Consider the following 9,062-nt stretch of genomic DNA (forward strand, 5'->3'; position numbering starts at 1 on the left):
TGTGTACATCTGGTAAGGTAGTTTTCTAAATTTGTCACTATTAGAGCAATGCAAACTATTTATGAGAAAATCTCCAAAACACATGGAACTCACCTGCTTCCATGTTTCATTACAGATCTGAAATTCAGTCCAGCTTCATCAAACATTTTACAAAGTTCACAAATCTTTCAAATACACCTGGCTGAGGTATAGTTCTGCATTGAAGTTATCCAAAATTAATTTATCCAAAACTCAAATGCATGTGAAATCAAACTAACTTCTTCAGTTTTTAGTTTTTTGGTTTTTAATTCAGTTTTTCTGTGTGCTGGCTCAGTTTATTTGGGCTCTAAATGCGAAATAAAACTTTTCCTTCTCCCCAAACTTTTACCCAGCTCTTCTCTGTCTGCCAAAAATGTGATCAGCAGGAATAGCTCTGAAGACCTCACCTCAGGCAAAGCTCCCATTTGCATTTTCCTCAAGGGAAGCTTAACCTGGCTAAGGAGAGTGGTAATGAGCAAGAAATAGTAGAGACTGCCTCGAGTGTTTTTAACACCAGAATGCTACTTCTGTGTAATCAGCAGCCTGCTGTGAAATGCATCAGCAACTTTGAAACTGTGAAAAAGTTGATTCCCAACAAAAAGTTAGTATTTGCCTGCAGTTATTATTTACTGTTTGTTTAACATAGTCTGGTCAGCACAATTTAAGGCACAAATAAATGTGATCTCTACCCAATAAACCAGAACGTGGATTAATATAACAATATCTTATCTGAAAGTTTAGTGTGTCCAGGTTGATCTGGTAAGGAACTGGCTTAGCAAATTCAATTTTTCTGTGTGCTAAACTACCACACTAAAACATAGACACTTTCTATTCCATTCCGTTCCAGAGAGAATCTTATACCTCTTATATCCCAAAGCCTTTTTAAAGAGCATGATGCCAGGTAACTAGTATTTGTCACATGCAGTTTGTCTTTTTGCAGTACAAGGAGATTCTCTATGCATATCATTGCATTTGGGTAACAGTTTTAGGGAGGGAGAGTGGGAGAACTGATAAATGTGTTACATATATCTAGCAGAAAAATGGGTGGTATGAGCTCCATGTGATAGACACAACAACACAGGTAGTTGGTGGGGTTTTTTAACATTTCTTTTCCTGTGAGAATTAATTCCAGAAACTTGGACCAACATCTGGAAAGGAATGTTTTCTCCTCTGTGCAGACAAGTCTTACCTTCTGTTTAGAAAGCCCTGCTGTGCCTGGGGAGGGGGTTTTGCACCCCAGGTTCCCACCCTGGTGCCACAGTGGGAAAGCCTGTCCACAGTGCCAGCTGCAGACAGATTCTCCACTCCTGCATTAACCCAAGAACCAGAAGGGCGGTTCTGGATAAACTGCCAAATCAGGCCTGGAAGCAGAATAGTCACGTTCGCACACAAAGGAGAGGGTATATTAGCTTGGGCATGGAGCCAAATACATGCAGCTATACTGCTTCCAGATGCAAACTGGTGAGTCCGCGAAGTCCCACTCTGCACTTGCATGGACTTACTACTTTGGATTTTTGGACCATGAGCTATTTTGTCATTACCTATCCCTAGACCAGGCCATCAATCATCTCGCAGGCAAGGGGAAAGACTTTCAACTCCTTTTTATTTTCTTCTTAGAAGAAGCCAGTGGAGAGAGAGCACATTATAGGATAATTGTATAGCTTGTGTTGTTGGGTTATGCTACTGCATTTAGTTGCAAATTCCTAGAACAGATAGCTTAGGGCAAAGATTCATTACTGAATTCCAGATGGGAGGTGAGAAATTCTATTATAAACTCAGAACAAGGTCATCATCTACTAAGAGAGGTGGAATCTTGTCAGAAAGCATGAGCAGAGAAAAAGAGAAACCAGTTGTACTCTAGTCATTGCTGCTGAACATCACATATTTAGAGGAAATCAGAATAGAACAGAATGGAATAGGAATAGGGAAGGAAAGGGAACGGAATAGGATAGGGAAGGGAAGGGAAGGGAAGAGTTTCAGTTGGCAGGGACCTACAACAATCATCTAGTCCAACTGCCTGACCACTTAGAATCATAGAATCACTGGAATTAGTTGGAAAAGACCCTTAAGATCATCAAGTCAAATGTTAACCTAACACTACCAAGTTCACCATTAGACCATGTCCCTAAAAGCATCACATCTACATGTCTTTCAAATATCTCCAGGGATGGTGACTCAACCACTTCCATGGGCAGCCTGTTCCAATGATTGAGAACTAACTAGGGAAAAAAGTTTTCCTAATATACAGTCTAAACCTTCGTTGGCACAACTTGAGGCCATTTGCTCTTATGCTATCATCGGTTACTTGCAAAAAGAGATTGATACCCAGAACTGAACACATTATTCAAGGTGCAGCCTCACCAGTTATGAGTACGGACACATACACAATCACTTCACTAATCCTGCTGACCACACTATCGCTGATACAGGCCAGGATGATGCTGGTCTTATTGGACACCTGGGCACAAGCTGGCTCATGTTCAGCTGCTGTCACTGTTGACAAGCACCCACAGGTCCTTTTCTGCCAAGCAACTTTCAAATCTCTTTTCCCCAAGCCTGTAGTATTTCATGAGGTTGTTGTGTCCCGAGTGCAGGACCCAGCACTTCACCTTCTTGAACCTCATATAACTGGCCTCAGCCCATCAATCCAGCCTGTCGGGATCCCTCTGCAGAGCCTTCCTACCCTTCAGCAGATCAACACTACCACTGAGCTTGGTGTCATCTGCAAACTTCCTGTGGGTGAACTCGATCCTCTCATCCGAATCATTTCTAAAGATATTAAACTGAAGTGGTCCCAGTACTGAGCCCTGGGAAACACAACTTGTGACTGGCTGCCAGCTGGATTTAACTCCATTCACCACAACCCTTCAGGCCTGGCCATCCAGCCATTTTTTTACCCAGTGAAGAGTTTACCTGCCCAAGTCATGACCAGACAAACAGAAGTTAAAGCATATTACTAAGGGCATTGTCCAAATGCCTCTTAAATACTGACAGGCATGGGGCATGGACCACCTCTCTAGGAAGACATTTCCAGTGTTTGACCTCTGGGTCAAGAAATGTTTCCTAATGTCAAGTCTAAACCTTCTCTGGTGCAGCTTTGAACCATTCCCATGTGTCCTACTACTGTAAACCATCAACAATAGGTCAGCACCTCCCTCTTAAAATATCAAGTTTAAGATTAGTGCTTAACTTTCTTCATATTCAGGGATTACCAGCACATTTGCATTGTTGGTCTCTCTTGATTTTAGAATCACAGAATCATGGAATCATATAGATGATGGAAAAGACCTTTAAGATTACCGAGTCCAACCATTAATCTAGCACTGCCAAGTCCACCACTAAGCCGTGCCCCTAAGTGCTACATCTTCATATCTTTTAAATATCTCCATGGATGGTGACTCAACCACTTCCCTGGGTAGCCTTTTCCAACGTTTGAGAACTCATTAGGGAAGAAAGTTTTCCTAATATTCAATCTAAACCTCCCCTGGTGCAACTTGAGGCCGTTTCCTCTCATTCATTCCTTCTGTTACGAAGTTGCTCAGGCTAGAGCAGCTGGGGTGCACACTGGTGAGAGCACTGTACGTGGCAGCTTGGTGAGGAAGGAAAGGTGGTATAACAAAGACAAATATTAGCTACACTATCTGGAAGAGTTCAATTACGTAAACTCTACTGAATCTTTTCCTAAAATGATTTTCAGCCAGACTAATTTTCCCAGATGCAAAAAAATGGGAAAACATCTTACTCAAGAGCAGGAAGACTTAGGTCTCATATTGGTGAAGTCTTAGAGGCTTCAGAGAAAACCACTGCCTGAGAAGAGTGTTTTCACTCTATCCCTTCACCTTAACATTGGGAGTTCAAGTTAATGAAAGCCAGTGCCATTTAATTCAAAACCAAGGCTGTGTTCCTAATATCCAGGAAGAATCCTAGATGTCAAGGAGTAACTAAAACATGGTTTTATAGAAACAACTAGCTTTTTGTCTAAGAATGGAGCTCTCATAAGAAACCGATGAAAGACAAAACAACAGGCAAGAATTGTTTTCTACTAAAAATCATTCAAGCTAAACAATCAAAACCAAATCTGAATCCTAAAATCTAACCACCTTTTAGAAACCAGTTTGAAAAAGGATACAACTAATCAGGAAACCACATCACCAACCTTCAGGCAAAATGAGATATTGAAAAGCTTTCCTTTGGAGAATTAGGGTGAAAAAACCCACAACTGAAAACAATATTCAGAATGTCCCACCCTGTCTGTAGAAAGAGTTTACTATTCCAATAATCTCTAAACAGTTTATTTTAATCATGTGCTAATAGTAGGTGAAATTATGAAGCAAAAGCTATGTCAAACTGAGAAAGCTGATATTTTCCATATTGAAATATTTAAATACAATACTTTAAAAAGCGTTTTTTAAAGGTTTTTTTTTTGTCCAAGTGTTAAAAAGTTATTGCAAGTGATCTTTCTCCATAGAAAATTTCAAACAGAAAACGGTAATCACAGCAGATCAAAATCTGTGAAATTCTGAATCAGCTGCAGAAGGCAGTGGGAGCTAGAGATGTGCAGATGAAGGCCATGATCTTTGGCTTTCACCTTCCTCAGGCTTCATTTTGGCTACCTCCTACTAATCTGGTCTTATCATTACAATCTCATCCATTTTATCCTAAGGTCAATAAAACAACAGCCGTAAATTTCAGTCCCCAGTGACTGGCAACTCAGAAGCTGGAGCAAAGATTTTATGACGTAAATATTTTCAGTTTTGTGTTGCAAATCCTCAGCTACCCTTATAGTAAATTAGAGATTAGAGGAAGGGGAAGCAGATGTGTAACTAAGAGCTCACTCAGGAGAGGAAAGGGAAATCTCCTCTACCCACAACATTTACCTGTTTATTGACCACTAAGGTAAAAACTTCTCCTGCTTTAATCTGCCATAACTATTAAACTAAATGGAAGTTGAGGGAATTTAACTCTACAGAGGACTATGTTAAGACATAGCGTTCGCTCCCTTTGTTTTGTCAGCACTAAAAGTAACAGCAATCCTCCACTACGTATGTTTTGTTCTTTACATTTTTGGAGTTTACTTCTTGTTAAAGATATGCCTGAGTCCAAATTACTGGGATTAGAGGGAATAAATTGGAAATTAATTCATTCCAGGTCAAAGTGATTGAAAGAAAGGAAATAAATAGCACAAAATTGGTTTAAAAGGTATTTTTTGTAAATGACCAACAGACAGTAAGAAGTTATGACAAACACAACAATTTAAAATGGACAGAACATTGTACGCAATATTCTATTCCTTTTGAAAGGCACTGTTACTGAAAGCAAGTGATGTTAAAAGCTTAATATGGTTCAGAATAGGAGTACATAATCTATATAATGTTAGCATAAATATTATCAAAAGAACTTTATTGTGTCTGGAGACAGCAAACATACCTTTACTTGAACTTCATAAATTTTGTGAAATCAAAATAGGGGATAGATCTAGGGCAAAATATGGTCTCTTGTCCTTCTGTAGTGGTCACACTTCCACTCTTCAGGTTCCATTTAGCTAGTTTTCTCTGTTTTTCTTTTTTTCAAACGTATAATACAGCTCAAAAGACACAGCAGTGTTTATGAAACTTCACATGAAATCTGTCACATAAGTTATTAATGTATAAACAGTAGAGAACAATCATTGTCAGAAGAAATCTTTGTCATAGAATTCAAATAAGATTTGTCATGACACCAGAAAATTTCTGTGTCGTCGTCAGAATGACTAAGACCAAGTGAAATTTGAAGAGAATTATGATTATTTCATTAAAAATCTGTTCTTACCCAAAGATTTTCAGCAAGGAGAATATTTGTAGCACTAGGCAAAGCAGTTCTTTGTTCAGCTAGTATAGTCAGATTTATACAGGAGAATGGATTATTTCATTGAAAAAATGAAAAGCAAAATTTTTATATATGTATTTGTAAGTATATGGTAATTGACATGGACTTTGGAAACAATTTTTCCAGTAAGAAGTTATCTCTACTTGGGACTGATAGCTGATTGACAGTGAAAAGCAAACAAACAAAAAGTCCCCAAAGCCCTTAAGTTTTTATTTTTTCATTTTACAAAATGCTTTGAAATAATAATGAAGCCTAGTGTAATAACTTCAGTATTAACTCCTGATTTTTTTCGTATATTCCAAGGAGAAATTAAAAATTTAAATATAGGGGATTTTTGTTTGTTTCCTCTCCACCCCACCTCCCCCTCCTCCAACCCAGGAGAAAGAGGAGGGGAGGTGGTTTTCTGGTTTTTGTAACAAAAACAAACAAACAAACAAACGAAAGATCAAAAAAGAGCTTAATAGAAATTTCCAAAGCACTGTCCAGGAGAAATTCTGCTAATTACTTTTGTTTGCTGAATTATACTGCACAGTGCTACATCTCTAATTTGGATCTTTAATGTAGACTGACAATAATTGTAAATCCACAAATCCTTAGAAATTGTGGGTACTAAATTTGTCAGTGGAGGAGATTATTGGCAGGAGATTAGTGCCAGCTGGAGCTCCCTGTGTAGCCTGCATCTGCAGCTAACAGAGAGAGATGTCTTTGAGGGAGCACTTCCCCCCATTCTAAGAGAGGTGTTTAAGATACATGTGCTGAATCACCTGGGAAGATGTCGTCCCTGTCCACTCCTTGAAGAGAGGTCTAGGTGTCAAACTAATAGATGTCAAGCTTCTTAATGACTAGTGTTAGAGTATATAATTATAATTGTATACTTCCATGATAATTATGTTTTGAACTGTGTTTTAAATCACAGAGATGACAAAGCTTGCAGAGAACAGAGCTGTTTCTCAAGAAAACAAAAAAACTCCTCAGTTTAATTCAGAAATATTCACATTTTAATCATTGCTACAAAACTGTTATTTTCCACACATCTACTGCACACTGGATAAATGCATCACAAAAATATATTTTCCATTAAGAGTTTCCATTGTAAGCAAATTCTGCAAACATAATTTAATACCTAGGAGTTGTCATATTTCTGGATGACACAGAGATTGCCTGAGCTGAAATTGTGAGAACACGTGTATCCTGAATCTGAGCTTCTTCTGAAAAGTCAAAAATGGCATGGTTTTCCAAATTTTGGTATTTAAATTGATTTTTCTCTACACACATTTCCATGTGAAACATTACGGACAACTCCATCAGCTGGGCTGCACTTCTGGACCTGGAAGTATATGGCAACCCTTGCACATATTTTTCTGATTCATCCCTAATTGACACATTTCCTTACAGAGTGCTCCTTGGGCTCTGGAAGAGACAGAGAAGCAGCTCATTCTCATGAGTTCTGCCATTACTTGTAGGGGAAGAACAACAGTGACAACAGCTCTGGTGCTTTTTATTTCATGTGGCCACGGCCTTGCTAAGAAAGCTTCACAAATGCTTCTTAAAGTGTCATCCTGGGACCTGGAAGCAGGGGTGCCTGCTGCACCCAAAAGTTTAGCCATTCCTCTTGATAGACAAACACAGATGGAAAGCTGTGATCCTCCGTCATCCACGTATGTGGTCCCAGGTCTGCTTTAAAGATCTCTGCCTTCACTAATTAACAATGCTTCCAGGAGTTACACCCCCTTTCTGACACATTCATTATGGAAGAGCTATAACCTCTTCTGTCCCTGACTTCTGATTTTATTCTATCTTTCAGATTATACTGGTCATTACTCATAAAGGGAACATAACTGTTTTGATCTGTAAATTTGTAATATGGGTTGAATAATCTGGAAAAGGATGTCAGAAAGAAGGTGGATCTTGCTGAAACATTTTGCTGAGAAGCAAAGAAAGGCAGGCAACAATGAGAAGAACCTTGGTCACTTCTAGCAGCTAAGCAAAGAGGAGGAATGATACAGGGGGAGATTATGAAGATTACCAGTCTTCTCTCAGAGAAAATCTACCCAGTTGCCATCTCACCACCTCCATTTCACAATAATACTGGGAAAATTTTTTTTTCTTACATCAAATAAAACCCAGAAGGGAACGATGCAATAAAGAAAGCACAGCCGAAGCAGATGAGGCTAAAATACTGGGGAGGGGCGGGGGAAGAGTATTAAAAATTAGAGCTGTATTCAAGTTTTGAAAAGTTGCAGTTTCAAGTTTTTTGACAAAACTTCAGAGAGGAGCTTGACTGATTTTCTTTAATGAAAACCATTGTGACGAAAAATGTCTAATAGATTGGACCTCATAGACTGTTGTTTCAAATAAATTATTTCATTAATTGTTTCATTGCAGTTTCTAACAGAAAGATAGCAGTTAATGAAAACTTCACACTTTTTAACTATTTGTAGCTAAGACACAGCACTTTAATGTTATTCTTTGCATATAATATGTACTGCAGTCTCATATCAGCTTTAATTAGTACTGAAAACTCTTTAATGTTGGTATAACTACCAACCAGAATATTTTGGTATTTTGCTCATTATTTGACAATCTGCTCATCTAATGCAGAGAAGCTACGACTACTAAATTCTTTCCTAAGGGCCACTGAGAGCTAGCACAATGGTAAAAGAAATAGATTTTCAAATATCAGACCAAATGGAGCAGAGAAGTGTGAGACATTACCCTGATTCACATGAGTTACAGCTTTTGTCAAATATTAATAATATAAGCATAAGACACTGAAAAGTAATACAATAATTAAATTTTTTTCATTGCTGCTAAAGAAAAGCCAGGAACACTATGCAATATGAAATAGCTAGTTATGAGGAAGGGAGTGAGTGCAGTGTTCAAACGTAGGGTCAAAACTGAAAAATAAGAAAAGAGGGACGAGCATAGATCAGGAAAGTAAACTAGGTATGGTATGTTCCAAAAATTAGCTAATGACGTAATTTTCCATGTGCCTTTTTTTTTCCACAAGATGCTAGGTGCAAGGACACTGCATCACATAAATGTCTGCTAAAGCACACTACAAAGAAGCCTGTGTATCTTGCATAAAGAGCTCAAGTTATAGATGCCAACAGCTGTTTATTTCTCAAATACCCACCTTATAATAAACCTAGACTGTCTTCTAGCCCTGGAAAGATTAA

Source organism: Strigops habroptila, chromosome 6, assembly GCF_004027225.2.
Source record: "Strigops habroptila isolate Jane chromosome 6, bStrHab1.2.pri, whole genome shotgun sequence".
Taxonomy (NCBI): domain Eukaryota; kingdom Metazoa; phylum Chordata; class Aves; order Psittaciformes; family Psittacidae; genus Strigops; species Strigops habroptila.